At 36.4% G+C, this 21,404-nt stretch overlaps 1 long non-coding RNA gene across 3 annotated transcripts in view; it reads right to left on the bottom strand.

Annotated features, from left to right (window-relative positions):
- The window catches only part of LOC108889291 (uncharacterized), a 43,722-nt gene that overhangs the window by 7,063 nt on the left and 15,255 nt on the right, over positions 1-21,404 (bottom strand). For all 3 annotated transcript variants that reach the window (XR_007813995.1, XR_007813996.1, XR_007813997.1), the window contains 2 exons: positions 17,793-18,025; positions 15,146-15,232 (listed from right to left, as the gene is read on the bottom strand). This is a non-coding gene — a long non-coding RNA (uncharacterized LOC108889291). The remainder of the gene's footprint in view (positions 1-15,145; positions 15,233-17,792; positions 18,026-21,404) is intronic.

Below are 21,404 nucleotides of genomic sequence, written 5' to 3'. Positions count from 1 at the left end.
AATAACCTGAGATGTATAAAAACACATTAAGTTAATGTGCAGCTGTCAAACAGTGAATTATGTTTTGTTTCCTATAACCTGAAGTGAGTATTTAACACGTGTAAGGAGCTGGGACTGTAATTAACAGGAAAACAGTCTGTGTGAGTGCAGGTAACAAAGGAGAAGCCTCCTTTTTGGGGCAGGACACCAACCGTGGGCGTCCCACGTTTCTTCAACCCCTCCGGCCCACAGGACAGCCGGCTCATAGTTCCCCCCTTTTTTTAGCAAGACTGATTCTGCATCTGCTGCCACGGTACAGTGAGATACACACACTCACATGAATTTAAATGAATGAGAATACATCAAAATATACCAAACAATGTATGTCAAAAAACTAATACGGTTTAACATCCACACACACACACACACAAAAGTACTATCACAGGAATCCACTTGCAAAATGAACAGGAGTCGACACACACACCTACACACATATAGCTGTTTTTATTATTATTTCTCTCAAACACATTAAAAAGACTCACACACAACAGATGCAGTAAATTAAATGGTAGTTCATTTACAAAGGACAGTCAGTGATCACTACAACCATGTAGCACACCGAATATCTGCACTTTGAATTTACCTAAAGCACTGACTACACTGGGCATCTTCACTGCTGATGTACACATTATGTACATATGACGTATCACACAGAACCTTACAACACCCTTACACTTTGCTGTATTTAAATATATTGCTTTTGTCTAAATATTCATCTTTGTATATTAGCTTATTATGTTTCTAAATACTTACAATAGTTTTACACTGACTTTTGTTGCCCTCTTAATCTATCTAATCTTATTTTTCTACTGGATTCCCCCTCCCCCACAAGAAACATGTACACAGACACTCAGTGAATAAAGTCTGATTCGGATATTTTAAGAATTACCTTTCAATATTTTCTCATAAAACTCTAATTTAATGTATCTAATATTAGTCTAATATTTTTTCTCTTTAATATTAACAATTAATTTTGCTCACAGATATTCATGTAAGCCTTAAAATAAGACACTACATGTGTGTGTGAGAGTGTGTGTGTGTGTGTATGCATCTGTGTATATCTGTGTTTGCAGTAAAGTGCAGGGTTTATCATGGATTTTAAATAGGTGGGTGTTTTTTTTTTTTTTTTTGTATTTTCTCTTTTCCTTTCTTGTTACATTTTTTTGTATTTCATTTATTATACTGTGCATGTGTTACTTGTCTGTATGTGTTGTAATATTAGGCACGTTGAGTTTTCTTGTAATTAAATGTACAATATAAATATAATTTCCTAAGGAAAAAGAGGAAAGAGAATCACTACATTGATTCAATTTCACAAATACAAAGTTGTATAATCTGTCTTAAGATGTGTTTTCCTCAATCTAATTTCTTTTTTTGCAATGTAAATTGTCTAAGATACCATTAGTTGTAATTTCTGAGTTTGACATCAGCCTCTTTAGCACAAGCTTTCTGAACAAACAGCCTGTGAGATGCTGTTCTGCCTCTCTGGAGCTCTGTGCCTTCAGCTGTACAGTCAGCCATTTTCTGTCAGACATGAGGAAGCTTCACTGAGGCTGCTCTGCTTATGAAAGCAAGGCTTTTGTAACCGGCCCTGCTCTTAAAAAAAACTCTAAATACCAGACATGGAGAAAAACATGTGTAGATGTGGTAAACAACAACGTTACAGATGCTACTCCTGCGACTGCTCAGCAGAAGCCCTCATATGTCTGGCTACCAACCCAGTGAGTGGTCACAACAAAATGGCTGACGTGCATCTTCAAGGATAATCATACAAATTAGTTGAAATAAACATCTGAGGGGAGGAAAATGAAAATGCAGAAAATCTAATTTGACTGGTATTTGTAGCTCATATTATTTATCTGAGTTTGAGATGGATGAACCGACTCAACCTGCTTTTTAAGACTTTATATAAGGAAGACTGTGAGGCACAGTTTTGCTTTTGGTGTATTAGAAAATGATTTCAGTCAGAGAAGGGAGGTCAGTGGACATTTAAAACTGCTTTTTGTCATAACAGCTGTGAAATAAGATGTAAAACAATACTATCAGAAGAGTTTAACTTTTCCTTTCTTAGTGTGTCCTGAAGGTAAAGTTAAGATTTAACTTTTTGAAATTTAAAGGTGCAACATTTTAGAAAATCCATTGGTTTTTATACATGTGAAAGTGTTAAAATCCCCACAGTCCGGCTCGCCTGAAGTATTTAATGTGCTGTGCTGTTGTTCAGCAGGTAAGGACTCAGTCTGTCAATCTCACCTCACTTAAATATGATGACAGTTTAGACAAATTTTAATGTCACCAGTGAAGGGTTCAGCTGAAGGGTTTTGTGGCTTATTAACTAAATGCTTTTGTTGAATGAATAAACATTAGTATCAACCTGAATGAAATTTTTTAAAAAAAGATCCTGTAGGAAGATTTTAACTTCTCCTGTCTTCATATCCAAGCATGATTAATCATGTTTCATGATAGCAAGGTTAAAATTCAGCTTTATATGAGAAATTATTGTTGAGAGATATAGCACTTTACATTTTAAGGTGCAATATTTGAGAAAATCTATCATTTTTACACTTTTACCAAAATCCCAACAAAAACTCCAAAAAGGAGTTTGAACAGTCAGTAGGTGAGGACTCACTCTGAAAATTTACACATGAAAATTCACTTCTCAGTAAGATTAAAGTACTTGTAAAAGCTTTATCTAGAGGCTAAAAGTCATAAGTACGAGGACAATCACTAAACTTAACACTGGTAATGTACGAACATTAAATGAACCACCCTGAAGAGAACAATATGAAGCTGTGAGATAATGAGTAAAACTGGTTGGGAACCATCTGAGTGAGACCAGAGAAATTTAAATTGTTCTCCTCCAATTAAGAATTATGTGAATCTATTTTTAACTGTAAACTTTTGAATCCTCACGGCGTCCAGACGATGTGCGGTGTGACCAAAAGATAAACCCTGTGGTCGTGACAGATGGATAAACATTGTTTACAGGTTGACCGAACATTGCTCCCCTCTGTGAAAGTAGAAAAACATCTGGCCACAGCTGCACGTAACCACACACACACACACACACACACACACACACACACGTCTAGGAGTGTATGAGTGCATAAGTGCATGAATCCACACACACACACACACCAATACCCAGGTCCACTCTCAACAGGCACAACAGTCCATTAAAACTGTTTACTATACCAATTTAGCTGTGGCCACTAAAAGCAAGGGTTTGGAAAAGAGGCAGGGGGAGGAGGAGGGCAGGTCAGGAAGACATTTTTATGTTAAGTGTGAGCTGAACGCGCAGACGCAGACACAGCCGTCGACAGCATGAGTTTGTGACTGTTTGGCCAGCAAAAGTTTAAGGATCGAAATGAAGAAGAAAGAAAAAAGTTATTTTGTGTCTGGTCGAGCTCAGTCGGGTGTGAGTGAGACTGTAGATTGCAAGACGTGAAATATTTGTCAAATTATTTAATAATATTCTTTCTTAATTTGTATCCTGATATTTCTGATAAATACTTGTAGGAATTTACAGGATTCTCCCTGTGGTCTTGCTTCAGTTGTGGACCATGATTATGATCTGTGGTGTGAACCTTTGTTTGGATGTCAGCCACATAGATAGATTTGCTGTGATTATAATTATTAGCATCACATTGCTACTGACAAAATAACTGACTGAGTGCCCCCACCTGTATCCACATACACAGATGTTAGGCTTTTGGGTTTGTTCTCTGGAAGTTTGATCTCTCTCTTTTCAGCTGTGAGTCTGGACTGTGAGAGTCACTGCAGCAGCTGCTCTGATCAGGACCGTGTTATTGTGGAAAGATCACAGAGGAACAAATGTGCAGAGAAAAGAAAATGATCTCTTAGTTTTTAAAAATCCAACTCTAACCAAAAGGAGCCACACTGATATTTGCTTTGTTATTTAACTGGAACTAATGACTGAGAACATTTGAAATAGATCATCCTGTTTCTATAACAGCTTCCTTCCTGATTCCTTTTCTTTGACATCTCTCTAATATGAGGATAAAACAACCTAAAACACAACGACAGACCAGAAACACTGTGATTTTAACACTTGAGTAAACTGTATTTTCAAATGTGGCTGCATCAGGAGTGAGTGAAAATGTACACATGACCTTGAAAATGTGACCTACAAGTAAATAAATAAAAGTAAATAAAAGTCTACAAATGTTATGTTACTTCAGGTGTGTCTCAATTAAAGCTCACAAATAAGCCTGTCACAATTTAACCTCCAGTGTCCTTTTCTTTAGAGTTACAGTGTGTGTGAGTGTGAGTGTGTGTGTGTGTGTGACTCATATCCAAAGTGCAAGTTAAAGCAGAATAATCTTAAATATCTGCTGTTTGTCATCAGTATATCACATGTTTGGACTGTAAGAGTTAAAGCCATGCTGCACTGATCATCTGACCCTGAAGAAACATCGAAGTCCCAGAAAGAGAAAGTGAAGTTTCTTTTTTTGATCACTCACTTAAATTAATACACATGAAAATATAATTCAGACTTTACGTTACACGAAACAATGTGAATTAAACTGCCTGTAATTTGCTTTTCTAGTGAACTTGCAGTGAATTCAATCCTGGAATTCCACACACACACACACACACACACACACACACACACACACACACACTGAAATATAATGTCAAGAATCTAAAACTTTACATCTTGTGTTTACAGTTTGTGGAATAAAACTGAAATTTATTCTGATTTCAAAGTTGAATTATTATTTGTTCATCAGTCAACTGACTGTAAAATACAAACTAACAAACCTACTCTGTCCCACTGCTGATAAAAAATATTATTTAATCACAGTCTGGTGAAAATTAATTCAGAACTTTTCTATTTTCACTCCAACATGTGTGTGTTCTGTGTGCATCTGGTTTTGGGATGCCACATGTTCTGTGAGGGTCAGTTTTAAATTCAGCGTCAGCATTGTCACGTGAAAACTCTTTAGAACAAACTTCAGCTGTTGTGATTTTCACGTCTTAACCCCAGTTGCTTGTTCACAAAGTCTTCTTTTGGCTTGAAAAACTTCTGCAACCTTTTTGCTTGTGAAACTGCTTCAGAGCAGAGTGTATTAACCTGAAAAATCTCAGCGTTGTCGGGCTAAAAACAGCTCTGTTTGTCTTATTTTCCTGGAAAGAGGACACTCTGTAGTTACTAGAATTTCCTCTGAGTGATATTAGGGTTGAAACAAGACAACCTGACACAACATATGCTGCTCTCACTATAACATACCTGAATGCTGTTCGTATGTTTCCACTTTTCATTTCCCACTCCAGCTCCAGCTTTCATGTTTTCAGATTTTTTGTCATTTAAATCAGACATTAAGACAGATTTTGCTCAGATGGAGTAAACTGAGGGAAACACATATAGGAATCAGCTTAATACAATTTGTCTGCTGTCTTTAAACTTTAAACTTCCCACAGCTATGTATCTGTACTACTGTGACTTCCTTGTTGTTTACAGAATATTAGATGATCTAAACATTATTTTTAACTGGAACTAGTCACTGAATATCTATGAAACTGATCATTTTTCTATATAATCTATTTCAGATTCCTTCTTGTTCTTAAAAACAGAATGCAAACATATGTAAAATCCATGTGACAGATTGACACCTCCATAATTGTTGGTGTAAAGAGATAAAATGATCTAAAAACTGAGTCTTGGTGCAGGAAAGATGATATAAACAGATGAGAACAGCTGTATTTTCATATCTGACTGCTTCTGGAATTAGTTAAAAAGTACAAGTGTGAAATGCAGAAGTAAAAAATCCACCAGACCTACTTTTTTAGATGCCTCGAAAAGCTGAAAAACGTAATTCACAACTATGTGGTCGACAAAAGTGTGTTTCAAAGCAGTGTGTCCAGTTTTACAAAAGCTCATCTATGTAAAAGTTAATATTAAATTGTCATTTAAGTCACATTTCTTGTCTACATAGAAAAAAACAAACCAGCCTGTAAAAATTCTAAACATTCAAAATGAATGAATTAATTAAATGAATGTGTTTAGGAGACAGAAAACGTCCAAAAAGTTCTCTTTCGGTGCCTTTTTGAACTTTTCCTGTTCAATTGCTGACAATTTACAGTGGCACTGAAAAGTGTTTGAGCTTAACTGAAGTGGATTACTGGGCACTTAAATTCTCTTTCTCAAAAAAAAGTGATGAGACAAAAGTTGAAATCATGAACTACAGAGAGAGAGGGAGGTGAGGACCAGAATAAGATCCCCTGACAGACTTTTTACATCAGTTTTCTGATCAAGAGAAAAACCAGCAGCCGTGGACATGACTGACGTGTTATTAAGTTTAGTCTGACTGTTAAACACCAGGTAAACAACTGACTCACGATGAAGCATAGATGCATGTTGACTAAAATCCTCATATTTCAACATGTTAAAAGACTTCAGATCAGATTTTTAGAGTTTTATGTTTCTTCACGTGTATATTGTTTTGTCTCACTTATTAGGTGTCATTTTCCTACACATTTATTTTACTGCCCTCTACACATCTCAGGTGTGTTTTTGTGTGATTGTTCTTTCTGAAGTTCTTGTCCTACATCTATTAAGCTAAACATGGGACTGTTTATTCATATCTTGCACTGCACTGTAACTTATTTGGTCTGTCTTACTCTATTTTAGCTTTTTTACCCTCTTCTTTTTTCTTATCCTACTAATTTGTTTCTTTTCTTTTCTTGATGCCTTTCTGTCTTATGTAAAACACTCTTTAATTGTCCTGTTGTTGAAAGGTGCCACACAGACAAACTTTCTGCCTCGGATCAAACAGGAGACTTTGCTTTTAAATTGTATTTGTTGTCTGACTTGAAATCAGATTATTTGAAATTGACTTAAAACTATCATCAAAATCAAACCAACACGGATGTTTTTCTGTCAGGATCCACTGTCGTTTATTCTAAAACCTAAACTTTGTTTTCAGTATCTTCACAGTAAGAAAGTTTAGATGATTGTCACATTGTCTCTGTTTTATATCAGGCTGTGATATACTCTATATATACATACAATATATTTACATGTCTAAAACTCACCAGGGCTAATCATTGAGTCTTAAACATTTCATCTGTCTCTGTGTTGTCTGCACTCAGGTCTGTTTCTGAGAAACTTCAGTACCACTGATTAACTAAATTCACTAAATTCTTAAAAATCTGGGGGGAATTATCAATCAGTTTTTACAGCTGCAAAGTTTGACATCCACTCTGCAGACAACTTATCATTTACAGGTGGGACAAAACCTTTAACTGCATTGTTTTCTTGTTTACAAACTGACAGAACGTGTGATAAAAAGAGGGTTTTTTGTGTTTGGTGTCAAGAAAATGTAAGAAACCATTAAGCTGAGGGTATTTTTAATATTAATTTCCTTAAATTAATATAATAATCCTCAGGTTTGCTGATGTTTCGACTGTAAGGATTAAAGCTTATGTACATGAACACAGTTGAAATCACAGAGAGGTGCTTTAAAAGTTTCATCCTCCAGAGAAGAAGTCCCTCAGTGATCTATATATCTAGATATTTAAAGTTTAAAAAAGTTGAAAGCTGTCTGGTTTAGGCGTTCTTGAAAATCATACTACAGAAATTATGTTTACATAAGTCTCAATCAGAACAAGACTCCATCAGTCAGAAACCTAAACTTTTTAAAGCATGTGATATTTAGAGGGTTTAATGAAATTCCTATAATAACAGCTGCTGATAGTTTTTCCTTTTAAAGTTAATGATCCACAGATTTTTGGATAAACAGGTCTAATGTGTGAAGTGCTGCTCCTTTACATTCAAATACTATGAATCAGACAAAACATGAGTCATATGTGTTGATGTGAATCAGCTGAGAAATGTCATTATGTTGTATGAGTTTTATAGGTGCAGGGTAAATATAACAAAATAACAGCCACTGCCTCTGTCCTCTGTGTCATCTGTGTTAGATGTTTTTATGTTTAGGTAACACTTCACTTAAAGTCTCCATACCTCACCATATAAGCTGTATACAGACATTTAATACATGGTTAATAACACACTGTAATTTAGTGATAAGTAGTTATAAGTGTTTATATTAATGTATTTACCTAAAGTGAAGGCTGGTGTATAAACAGATAATGAATGACAAGCATATGCACATGTATACAACTACATTATAGTGTGTTATAAACCATTATCTGTTAGTTAGATAGAGCTTACTAATGATAAACAGGGGCTCTTTACGTGTTGTTTTATATTTGTGTATATTTGGATATTTGGGTGAGTGAGTGTGTGTGTGTGAGTGTGTGTGTGTGTGTCTGATCCTCTTTAAATGAAAAGTTAATGACAAATAATATTTATATATTTTTTTTAAAAAAGTATTATGGAGGGAAAGAGACATCGTGGTTTTCAGTTTCTTTATCAAATCTCTCTCTCTCTCTCTCTCTCTCTCTCTCTCTCTCTCTCACACACACACACACACACACACACACACACACACACACACACACAGTCATACATGGCATTTGTTTAGCAAATGTAAGTAAAGTGTGTCAATATTATTTTATTTTATTCTGAAGTTATAGTTTTCTAAAAGTTGTAAAAGAGAATCAAGCTGCTTTTAATCTCATCAAAAGAAAAAAAAAGAAAAGAAAAGTAGATCTTATTCAGATCCTGAACAGCTTTTATCTAAACTGGAAAAGCATATAACTGAAAAAGATACAGATGCTATTCAGTGGATTTTCAGTATTTTCAGTACTATCATGTATCGTCTTTACATGTGTTTCACTTAAAACACACGTCATGCTGCTTCTAGAATTTGCATCAAATCTGAATTACTTCATCCTGTGGATTATAAAAATGTTATTTTACAAAGAACAGAGCATTTTAAAAGAGTTTAATGCATTTAAAAGTTAAAGAACAGAATCAAGGTGGCTTAAAGTTGAAATCTCAACAACAAAAAACTGTGGAGCTTATTTGGATCGAGAGCTGTTTTTGTATAATTTGAAAAAGGAAAGAGCTGAAAAAGTTGTTTCTCAGTGTAATAATTCATCCACACTATCCGGTACTATCTTCATATGTGTTTCACTGTGATCCAGCTTCTAAAATGTTCATCAAATCTGAATGAATTCATCCTGTGGATCAGAAAATTCATGTTATTTTGTAGGTTATCCAGCATTTTAAAAGAGCTCCATGTCAATTTATTAAAAAATTGCAGAGGAGAATCAAGATCCTCTGAAGAAAATTCAAATTTCATCAAAACTCTGATTTTAAAAACTGGAAAAAGAAAACAGCTGGAAAAGTTGTGAGGAAAATGTTGTTTTTTTTATGAGATAATGATAAATAAAACATGGCAGGGAAACTTCTCCTCTCTGTTATTGGGTAATTCAAGTAAAATAAAAGTGATGAATGACTCATGATGACCGATCGATGTGATGAGTGTTTATAAATTTCACAGGTTTACAGATTATCACATTCAAAATGTTGAATTTGTGTGTTTGTGTTCATGTATAGAAACATTATTTACATTTAAAATTGGAGGTTGAGTGTGAAAAAGGCAAATCAGTGGTGAAAACATGTTCTGAAAAAGCTGAACGAGATTGTGTTTGTGCAGGTTTATTAAGAATTACAACTCTAGTGAGACTAATGTGCGTGTTTGTGTGTGTGAGAGTGTGTGTGTGTGTGTGTGTGAGAATTTAAAGAGAGATCAAAGAAGAAGAGAAAGTGTGAGAGTGAGTCAGTAAGTGTCAGCACGAGTGCGTCAGCATATGAGTGAGAATTCACTTGTGAAACTGTGTATTCTGTGACATATGCAAGTGTGTGTGAGATTGCGTGCATGTGTGTGCATGTATATGCTGCTATATGAGTGTGTATCTGTGTGTGTGTGTGTGTGTGTGTGTCTTAGTCAGACAAAAGTTAGTAAAGAGTGTCTGTAATCACATTCGCTTCAACCTGATCATGAAAAGTTCTTCTTACTGAAAAACTTTAAAACAAAAAAAGAGAAAATAGAAATAATTGTCATCTTAATTTAAACATGAATTTAATGTATAACATAAATATAGAATCACTGACAAAATTAAAAGTCAACTTTTAAACTTAGCAGAAGCTGTTGTGTTTCTTTGTCAGTTTTGATTAAAATAACAATCCAACAAACAGGACAAATTACTATGTATTCCACAACATACATGTGCATGTGTTAATGTGGGTCTGTGTGTGTGTGTGTGTCTGTGTGTGTGTGTGTCTGTGTGTGTGTGTGTGTTCATGTGAGCCTGTGTGTTGATGTTTTGACCGTTAGCACCGGAGAAATATCCCAGGAAATGCATTTAACCGTCTGAAGTGTGTGTGCATGTGATTACAGAAAGAAAGAAAAGGATGTGAAATATTGTCTATTTATATTTGTGTGTGTGTGTGTGTGTGTGTGAATTAAATGGACTGTATGCTGTGATGCTTCATTCATCTACGTCAATGAAACCACAGAAGCAGCCCTCACAGCAGCGATGACGTGCGGACATGGACTGCTGTGTGTGTAAGTGTGTGTCTGTTTGCTTGCGCTCGTGTGTGCATGCATGTGTGTGCGTTTCCTACGTCAGGGGGCCACAGAGTTACCCCCTTTCTCAAACCTTCACCCCCACCACCTCCTTCCTGCTCTCCTGAATCATTTTCCACCACCACCTATGGGACGAGCCGACTGCTTCTATTTGACTCATACGCCAAAAAAGTGCAGAAGCGTGTGCTTGCATGTGTGTGTGTGTTAGAGAAGGTTAAATGACAGGTACATGGATCAGATTCAAAGTCATACAGTACATACTGTATGTCTAAAAGTATAGAGAGATGCTGCTATAACCAGGAGGGTGGGGTCTGCTACAGGACATCCTGGCAGGGAACAGGAACCTCCGATCCAAACTGACATGGCATTTTGCCCTCCGGTAGCACACACACATACTGCACCACACTTGTGCCCTCACCACACCACACCATATTTTGGTGCACAATAACAGGTAAATCTGTTTTCATGTTCACTGTAAAATACTGAGATTTATCTGGAAAATCAACAAGAAAAATCAGGATCGCTTCCTGTATCTGAACCAGTATTTAAACCTGCTACATGCTGCAACGTACATGAGTGTCAGATTATATCAGCACCACAAAGATATGAGATGGTACAGATACCTGTTCATTCTGAAGTTAAGAGCATACAAAGTTAAGAAACTTTACATTTTGACCCTGAAGATTTGAAAACAAAAGAATCATATTTAGTTGTTGTTAATGGTTTCTGTTACAGGTCTGTTATTTCCTAATAGTTTCTTGAAAGTATCTTGGAAAGAACCATGAAGTTTGATGCTAATTACAGGAAAACAGAGACAAAGTTCAATTAGTTAGTTCAGTTAGTTGTGTTGAGTTTATTATTGACTTCTGAGTGAATTTCCATGGGAGAAATTCCTTCATTAAACCCCAGTGAATCTATAAGTCATTCATTTACTACTGGAAACTTTATTGATGCTGAATCATATGTTTGTTTGCAGACATGTTGCATGTGTAGCTCACCTGCTATCCTCTTAATAAAATCAGTCAATCAAATTTTATTTGTATATTTTTGAGAGTATTGATGTGTTAGCTTAGCACTTAGAGATCTGGAATCTGGAAGTGTAATGACTGACAAATCTTTATTTTTCCTGTAATTAGCATCAAAGTATATGGTTCTTTTCAGGAAACTTCTTAGGAGATTATTGGAAATAAATTGGAATTTGCAAAGTGTTAGTTGTAATAACTCTGTTTCCTCTCGATCAGCGTCAGAGTGACAGCAGGTTCAAATCTAATGGGATTTGTTTACACGTGGATGATCCCTTTAAATTCAGGTAAGCAAATATGGACCAAGATATTCTGCTGCAATGAGAAAATTATGAACTTTTCCTCTCTTCATACAAAGAGCATTTAATTTATCTTCTGTAAGTAAAACACACACACACACACACACACACATCAGGTAACTTAAAACAAGTCATTAAAATGCTAAATGTGATGCTTAAAAATAAACAAATGATAAACGCAAAACAAAGAAAAAAGGCTGAATGATCATGTGAGATGAATGTGAACAGGAAGATATGGTCACTGTGTTGGTGGAGGAGTTTTGGGGGATGTTTCCTTGAGTAATAACAAAATCTCACACAAACCCCAGGTCTCAACAGGTAACGAGTGATTTGATCAGAAACTTTAAACTAGACAGAGTTTGCTTTGCTCAAAGGATGAGAGTCAAAGTGTGCACTAATTATTAAAATAAAGGTTTGAGCCACACACACTGCAACAGATAATAATGATGCCACAAATAGGCAACACCTCTAAATGCCATCAAGTCAGGGAGACAGAATCTATACCAGAACATAAGACCACTTAATAAACCATAAAGCACTAAAGACATGACTGAAGACATCTGAGGACAACTACATGACAGTATCTGTAGACTTCATGTACTCTACAGAGCAGAAAGAAAACCTGCTCCTACAGAACAGCGATGTCTAATGATACCAGGAGGAATGCTGCTGAAATAAAATGTTGCTTTTGTGGCTGTAAAAATGTAAACCTTCCCACTGTGATACTGATATGATTAAAACCGAAAAGAAAAGAAGGTAAGAAAGTGAGAGAAGAAAAGAAAGGAGACTAAACATGGAAAAAGTGAACTCAAACAGCTGCTTTGTTGTTACGGCAACCAAAACAATGAGCACAATTGACAAATTATAAACACTTAACATTTTTTTGGTTTTGCTAAGATGGCTTGGGTGGAAAAATGAAAAACGCTGGTTTTGAAAACAAGTTATTTTGGGAGACGGGCAGCTGGAACCTGGGACATATTTATGCGTTTTAGAGAGTTCTTGGGAAATGAGAGGCTTTGCATGGAACAGGGACTGTCTCCTGTAATCAGAATATCTGGTCAATAAATTATACTTAACAGCTTACAATAGTTGTATATCTACTTTAACTCAGAGTCAGTAAACAATAGAGGGTTTTCAGCCACATCAGGAGTCAGCAGGTCCATCTCAGCAGAGGCTGAGGATGGCTGACGTATTTCCAAATTTGCTAATTTGCCTTCTCAATAGTAATAACTGTTAAATATGAAGCCAGCAGCCAGTTAACTAAACTTAGCACAAAGACTGAAAAAAAGGGGGAAACAGCTAGCCAGGCTCCATCTACAACTAACAACCAGCCTACCAGCACCTCTAAAGCTCATAAATTAACACATTATATCTCATTTGTTTAATCCGTACAAAAACTGAAGTGTAAAAATGACAAAAAGAGAAATAATCCAGTGAATACCCCCTGCAAAACATTAAAGAAATGAAACATAGCATGCAATTAGCAGTCTTTAGACATGCTGGTAGGAAGATTTTGTTATGTTCAGATCAATTCAGGCTAGCTGTTTCCCTGGTTCCAGCCTTTGTGCTAAGCTAGGCTAATTGACGGCTAGCTGTAGCCTTATGTTTAACAGATGGCATAAAAAGCGTATATTTCTCAAAATGTCAAACTCTTCTTAATTAAAACGCTGGACTGTTGGAAATGGAAAATGAACACACACTTTTCCACCCTACCCAAAATCCTCTGAGAGATTTAGCATAATTTATCAGGTAAATATGAACATAGGTTGTTTAAGACATTTGTCTTATCAAGCTGATAAACCAACATGCAGGCCAGCCAGTCGAATGATAACGGTTAAAAGCAACTCTTTCTGTTCACTAAGTTGATCATTTGTGTAGTTGTAAAAGACTGTAAACTTGAATGTAATTGGGTAATTCTGATTGCTCAGGAGGGCCAAAGTTTTTTTGAGGAATTAGTTCATGCAGCCATAGCTGTCTGTTGTAGGTGATCACACATATGGATGTATAATGAATGAATGAATGAATGAATGGGTGGATAAAGGTGCACATTTTCTGACAGTCCCTCCTGGAAGACATTCTAGTGATGGACTCGGTTATTCGTGTTTAGAATGAAAAAAGAAAGCCAGAGGAAGAAGTTCAATCCTTGGCTCCCTTTTCACCTCCACACAGCTGGTCAGTCACAACATGGAGTGTGTGTTACTGTCTGATTGTTGGTTTAAGAAGGTTACAGAAATGACCGGACACAGACCTAGTCCAAAATCAGAAAGGCATGGGGTGGTTTTAAAACTATCTGACTGAGAATACTGGAAACTCTTGTGTTTGAATAGTCAGTAGAAACAATGAGCAAGTCCATAGAAAAAAATCTGATTCATTGATAAAAAGGCAAAAGGTATAAGACAAGAAACATTAGATGAGATCTATTACATGTCCCAAGAACCACTGGGAGTATGAAAACAAATCAGAAAGCATAAAGTCTTTACTCTACATTACTAATGGCAGGTGAATTACGAGGCTGAGCTTCATCAAATTCTGCACATTCAGCAGACTGAATGCATTTTTTTTTGATTCTCAATCAATTTCGGATCAATCCTTCAAGAAGCATTTTTAATATGTTACAACTCTCATTCATGCCTTCTCCTGGCATCATCTCCACCACAACTACTAATGAGGCTCATGGGTACTGTAGTATTAGCTTTGAGCACTGTGATGCTGGAGTCAGTCAGTCATAACTGACAGAAAACTGGGTGTTTTTTGTTTTTTTTTTTAAAGAAGAAATGTCTCCAACTGATGCCTACAACGAGGCAGACTGTCATTTCTTCATGTATGGGAGACTCCCATGCTGATGACTAACACTGCAGTTATCCTTTAAAAGTAAACTTTAAAAATATAAATTATCTGCTGATAATATTCTTGGTCTATAAAATGTTAGAAAATAGTAAAGAGGCTTTTATCATTTCTCACAGTCTAATGTGACATCTTCAAACATCTTGTTTTGTCCTGCTACCAATCCAAAACCAAAACATATTAAGTTTACTATCATATATCATGAAGATCCTCAGTAAAATCTCATGTTGAGAAGTGGAGCCAGTAAATGTTTGTGATTTCCATTTGACAAAAGACTAATCACAATTAACAGATTAGGAAAACAGTCACTTAACTAATCGACTAATCATTGCAGCTCTAGAATTAAAAATGAAAATATCCAATCAGTAAAACAAAAATCTCTGATTATCTGTCGTACATGTGGCACCAACTGTCATACCTGCAGTGACGGCAAGAACACAATCTGGTCCACAGGACACCACGTGTTGTCGTCACTTCAGGGCCGTGGGACTCCATACTCCAAGTCCTAAATAAAAAAATGCATCAAAAATAAAATTATAAAAATTAAAAATCCTGTTGTTATTTATGTGAGACTGACATATCACATCTCATTTACTGTACGTGCTGTATTAACTTTTAGCCACTCTCAAAAATTACAAGTAGATGCTTGTAATTATTTTTTTTAACTTCAAAACTGATTCAGACCCACTTTAATAAATGAAGAAATTCAATTACAAATCCAAAGAACTACCACAAAATAAGAGTTAGAGCTAAGCATGGAGATAGAGATGGTGAAACATTTTACATATCTACTGATTTTCCATTAGTGTGACAAGATGGTGGAACAAGATGTACTTTTTTGGGTTTAAAAAAACGTAAGCCCATCTTTTTTCTGGTTGTTCACATACAGAAGAGTGTGAAGGACGTTGTCTTATTGTGATTCTCTCTCAGGTAAAACACCAAGATCTTGTAGTGCATAGACATAGACTAAATGGAGCCTAAGTCAGCTGCTAAGTGGGTCCTGAGCTGTGTGTTCTGACTGGTTAAATCTGTACGGGGCTGTGTGTCATGTGTTGGTCACCAAACCAAGATGCACTGGTTCTATGAACCAAACTCAACCTGCTTCAGTGGCACAAACAAGAATCAAATCAGAGCAGAGCTGCAACTAACAGTTCTCTCCATTATCAGTTAACCTGCTGATTATTTACTCAATTAATCATTTAAATGTCAGAAAATAGTGGAAAATGCTCATTAGTATTTCCCACAAGCCAAGTTGAATATCTTCAAATGTCGTGTTTCGTCCAAAATCCAGAAAACATTCATTTAACTGTCATGTATGGCAACGAAAAGCATCAAATCCTTTACAATCCAATTAATCAACACAGATGCACTGGTAAAATATGTTGTTAATGTGTGTCTGAAGCAACTCACTATCCTAACAAACACAATTTTCTATCAATCTGTAATAATTTCTTCCTAAAAGTGAAAAAAACCCAAACTAAAATAAGTACATTTCTTTAAACACAGTTCAGACCACTGCTTGAAAATAACTATTTATATTCAAATAAAGCTGTTTCAGTGATGATGTATATAATGTAGAATATAAAACTGGATACATCCGATGTATTCACTCGAAATGGTGAAATGTCTGGTGTCTAAGTGGAAACTGAAAACACTCAGGATACAAAGAACCACAATCTGACGAGATCTCTTCAGCCCTAAACCTGAAACCTGCTCAACAGGACTTGAAAACATTTCTGATACTGAAGAAGTATTTGATTTGTCTCATTAGTGTCTGACAAGTGAAAAGAACAGGTTTCAATATTTACCATTAAAAACACAACACAACCTTCTAGTGATTTAACATCCAATTCTATATTATCTCTAAAATACTGCACATTTAATGATGGCAGTGAAAGCTATAAACTTTCCCAAAAGGTGCATCTATGGTATTTTTGATTGGAACTCATGTATTTTAAAAATTAAAAACTCTGAAATTACGTTTTTGCCTAAATCTACCCCGCTCACCACCACAGTACAACCTCTCTCTGTCTTAACAAGTGTAAAGCTTTTAAGGATCTAAAAGATTCCTGTTGTTGAGTGGAAACACACCTGGTGGGAAAAGGACGGAAAACACCTGCTAACAACACAACAACCAGTCAAATAAACCCAGTACAACATTAAGTCAAGTTAATGTTCAGGTTTCTGACACAGTCAGAGAGGTGTTAATTAATTATAGTCTTTAGTTCTGAGGTTGAAGTTGGTAGTGGAGTTGTACTGCACCTCATTATGTTATGAGACGTTCTTGACATGTATGGATAAAGACTAAAAACTTCTCAATATAATTTAGTCTAGTACAACACCGCCTTTACTTTGTGATATAATTGAATTTACTCATTTGAACTGAGGACAATACACTTTGTTTGTCTGTTATATCAGACTGTAATACACTGGACAGGTGTACCTAATAAAAGGGTCATTGTGTATTTTCAGACCTGAAGCTGCTGGACTCAGTTACATGTATCAGATATGATGTTTTTTTCCCATTGAAATGTACAAAATATCTCAATTCAACACTCATTTGCTCAATGCATGAACAGAAAACTCCATATTTGTCACGTTAAATCTGAAAATACCACATCTGGTAACAATTTGAATTTTTAATTTGTGATGACCCATGATTGTTCTGCAAGTACGTCTGTACAAAGTACAAGGTGGAACAATTTTGGGAGCTTGTCTTTAGACAAAAGATATACTGTGCAAGTGTGAAGTCCAGTCTCCAGTAGAGGATGGAGTTTAACACATTTTAAACATTTTTTTCCTGTTCTTGTGTCTCTATGTTGTGTGTCACCGTAAAATGCTTCCTTCCTTCATCCTTGTCACATATATCAGTTGACACTGTTCTATGAAACAACATACATATTTAAAAAATGGGATTATAGGAGTGTCCTCCAGTGCAGAGGAGTCAAAACAGATGCTTTGTTGTGATCATTTGCAAGGACAGGGAGTGTGTGTGTCATATTTAGTTACCCATGTCACATGTATGCATTTGAGAGAGAAGGCCTGCAGGGGAAGTGTGGATGTACCTTAATCCTGTCGCACGAGAGCGGGGAGAATGAGGAGGAGAAAGAGATGAACAGGCTGGAGAGAGGGAGGAGAAGGGGGGAGGGTGGGTGAAGAAGGGAGAAGAAAGCGAAGGTGGTAAAGGTAGAGAGAGAGAAGAGGAGAAACTGAAGGAGGAGGAGGAGGAAGGAGAGACATCATCAGCTGGGTTTCAGTCAGTCAGGATTTCCCCTCTGTCAATCCTCACCTCAGGCCCCTGACGAGAGACGGAGTGAATGAGAGAGGAGGAGAAAGACAGAGACAGAGACAGAAAGGAAATCACAAGTGAGACAGAAACTTCGAGACAGAAGAAGAGACAAGGGACGAGGATGAGGAGGAAACCAGCAAAAAGTTATTTAAAAAAAAAAAAAATCCAAGCAGAGAGGCAGGTGATAAAGAAGATTTGGGCACAGCACTTGGCCACATTTCAGTTTCTCTAACATTTTGATCAATTGTTCAGCTCAGCCTTTTGTTTTGAAGTGATGTGATTTGCAATTGTGTTGTGAAATTAACTCGTCTGGTTTCAAATCTGATTACAACAGCAATTTGACCACGATGACTGGTCTGAACTGGACTTTGAAGCACACTGTCTCGTACTGTGTCAGGGTTTCAGATCAAAATTCTGTCCTCTGATTATAAGGCTCAGATCGTGCAGACAGGCTGGACTTTAACATCTGAAATGAAGAAATCAAGGCAAATCTGAGCACAAAGTTTGAGCTGGTTAATGACAAACATATGAACACAGTAGAGCCCACTGAGCACATCAAAACATTTAAAATGACTGAAAGGAAAGTCTAGGTCCCATGTAACTGCTGTTTCGACAACAATTAAAGAATCAAATGTCTGTATTTCATTGTGGAGCGTTATCAGACGTCTTTTAACCTGAACGTCACCAAATCAATACCTAGTGGGAATCTACAACTATAATGTGGGAAAAAAAAGCTAGTCTTCAAATGTGTGTTGGTGTTTTTCAGTCTTTCATTCATGGAAAATATTTTGAGCAGTTCCTTCTCAAACTGTTCACTTCAGCTGTTTGCATGTGAGCCACAACAACTTTAAAATACTGCATGAAATACGATGTATTCATGTGCAAATATTCTCCAGTGTGCCCAAACTCCAGTTTACGATCAGATGCAGAAAACAGTTGAAATAAGAGTGATCTGATGAGAGAGTACGCCGTTTAAGAAACGTCTGCTGTATCTGTTTTGACACCATCAGGCTCAGTTCTCTGCAGACAATGCAAAGACAATGTAGGGGCAGTACACACACACACACACACACACACACACACACACACACACACACACACACACACACACACACGTATACACTTTGACATCTTAGCAATATGAACTTTGGCGAATGACAAAAAGTCTGACCTCTGACTGACTGACTGACGGACAAAAACAGTGACAAAGAAATAAGAATGAGTGGATGAATGGATGTATGTTCTGCATCACATGTGTCTCTCTCTCTCTCTCTCTCTCTCTCTCTCTCTCTGTGTGTGTGTGTGTGTCTTGTGTGCAGGCCTACAGCTCGGGCGTATAAAACATTGCTCAGCTAAAAATAAATAAAATGCTCAGGAGAGGAGCGAAAAGCATTGTGCGCTGTGAGTCACGACCAGGAGTGGTGGTGACGATACACTCCCCCCACCACACACACACACACACACAATCACACCTTCTCCTCCCCATTCAAATGCTGAGAGGAAGAGTACCATCCGGTTCTTAACACAGGCAGATCAAGACCTCCAGAAACTCCAAAAGACTCTCCTCAACACACACAACACACAGTGAAGACACAAAGCCAAGACAGAGGAAGACTATAATAATACTATAATAGACTATAATAATATCCAGTCAATGATCGTCACATTACAAACAGTTCACCATGATATATAAAGAATTTTAATTTCCAAAAACTGTGTTTACATTAGCATTCCCTCCTGACAGGCCCAAGTAAAACTTACACGACTTTTATGCTACTTAATGATTCATAAAATAATTTCTACATTATACAGATATATGCCAGTCACAGAGAAATGGATGAACTGTGTTTGACAAAGGGAAAATCATGTGTGGGTTTACACCTCACAACCTTGCTGTGTACGTCCAAAAATTAATAGAAAACACAAACTACATTACTCCAACAAAGGATGAGTCATATTTCAATTGTTTCAATTCAAACAAGTGTAATGATTATGATATATCCTGATTTACTGTGTTGTCATTTCAGCAATTGCTGTGCTTTTAATTTAACTCATCTCTTGTACAAACAGTATTTAATGTCGATATCCAGGTTTTACATGAACAGAAAGGTATTTGTTATGTGGGATCAGGTAACAAACATGTGCAGAGGTTGATAGGACACATCAAAGTGTCACGTGTTAATCTTAGTTTTATAGTTTAGGACAAATAAAACTGTAAAAACGTTTGGTTATGAATAAGATAACAGTTTAATCAGAGCAAAAGCAACATGGTGACTGAAAATTAAAACTTCAGAGCAGTGTGAAACCTTTTTTGGATGTCAGTGGAATACCCTTACGTTCCACCAACGTGTAACAGAGTTTAACTAAGTTTTTAACAATATAGGAAAAAAAGATAACTGGTCTTTAACCTCATGTGACCAAATAAAATCTTAATTCAGCCCAGGTTTGGTTAATGTCAGACTGAAAAATGTCACACCTGGTTACTAAAAACCTTCACTTCAGAGCTCAAAGTACTCACTCTCTGATTTAAAACAGAAATAACCACTTGCATGAAGAACCCATGTATTACTCTGATTAGATCAGACTATATTTGTCAGCATGCACGTCTCAGAGCAGAAACTACACTGAAAACACCAGCAGGATCTGGAGCGTTGCTCATTTCATTTTCCATCCGTTTAATGTAAGTTATGCAAACGATTGCATGCGTGTAAAAATTTTTTATTTACATTTTTTAAACCATTTCCTCCAATATCTGCGTTTTCCTCTCCAAGCTAAAACTTTTAACTCCAACCACCAACTTAAAGGATAATTCTGGTATTTTTGAACCTGGGTTGATTTTGTAAATGATTGATAAAGACAAAAATCTTTGGAATCGGTGCAGTATTGAGCGTGTGGTACTTTTACTTCAGTAAGGATCTGAATACTTCTCCCACCACTGAAAGTCACACAGTAATACAAACATGGGGGTAAAATCATTGTTTTCGTCAATGGAGTCTGGTAGTGATATATAATCATGTTTCTATCCTTGATTCTGTGCAACACAATCTGAGCCTGTCAGTGACAAAAGCAAACACTTTAGTGGACGAACTAGGATGTGGACAGTTGCCCACTGGTTTACATTACAGCGGCTGTTTGCAGTGGCCTTGGTTCCAAAGTTTTTGTCCCTATCAATTATTTATGCCCAAAAAGATGGGAAAGTAAAATTCAAAAACACCAGTGTTATCCTTTAAGAGAGATTCCCCCAACAGCTACAGTCTGAAAAATTAAACAGAGATAAATGCTTAATTCAAAATATCAAATAAATACTGTTAAGTCCCAACCTGAACTGAATTAGTTGAACTGAGTGAGTTTCAAGACTAAGTGCTGACTGGCCAACATCAGAACCTCA

Source organism: Lates calcarifer, linkage group LG10 (genome assembly GCF_001640805.2).
Source record: "Lates calcarifer isolate ASB-BC8 linkage group LG10, TLL_Latcal_v3, whole genome shotgun sequence".
NCBI classification, from domain to species: Eukaryota; Metazoa; Chordata; class Actinopteri; family Centropomidae; genus Lates; species Lates calcarifer.
Note: the sequence above shows the minus strand (reverse complement) of the source record. Positions and strands in the feature narration are given on the sequence as shown.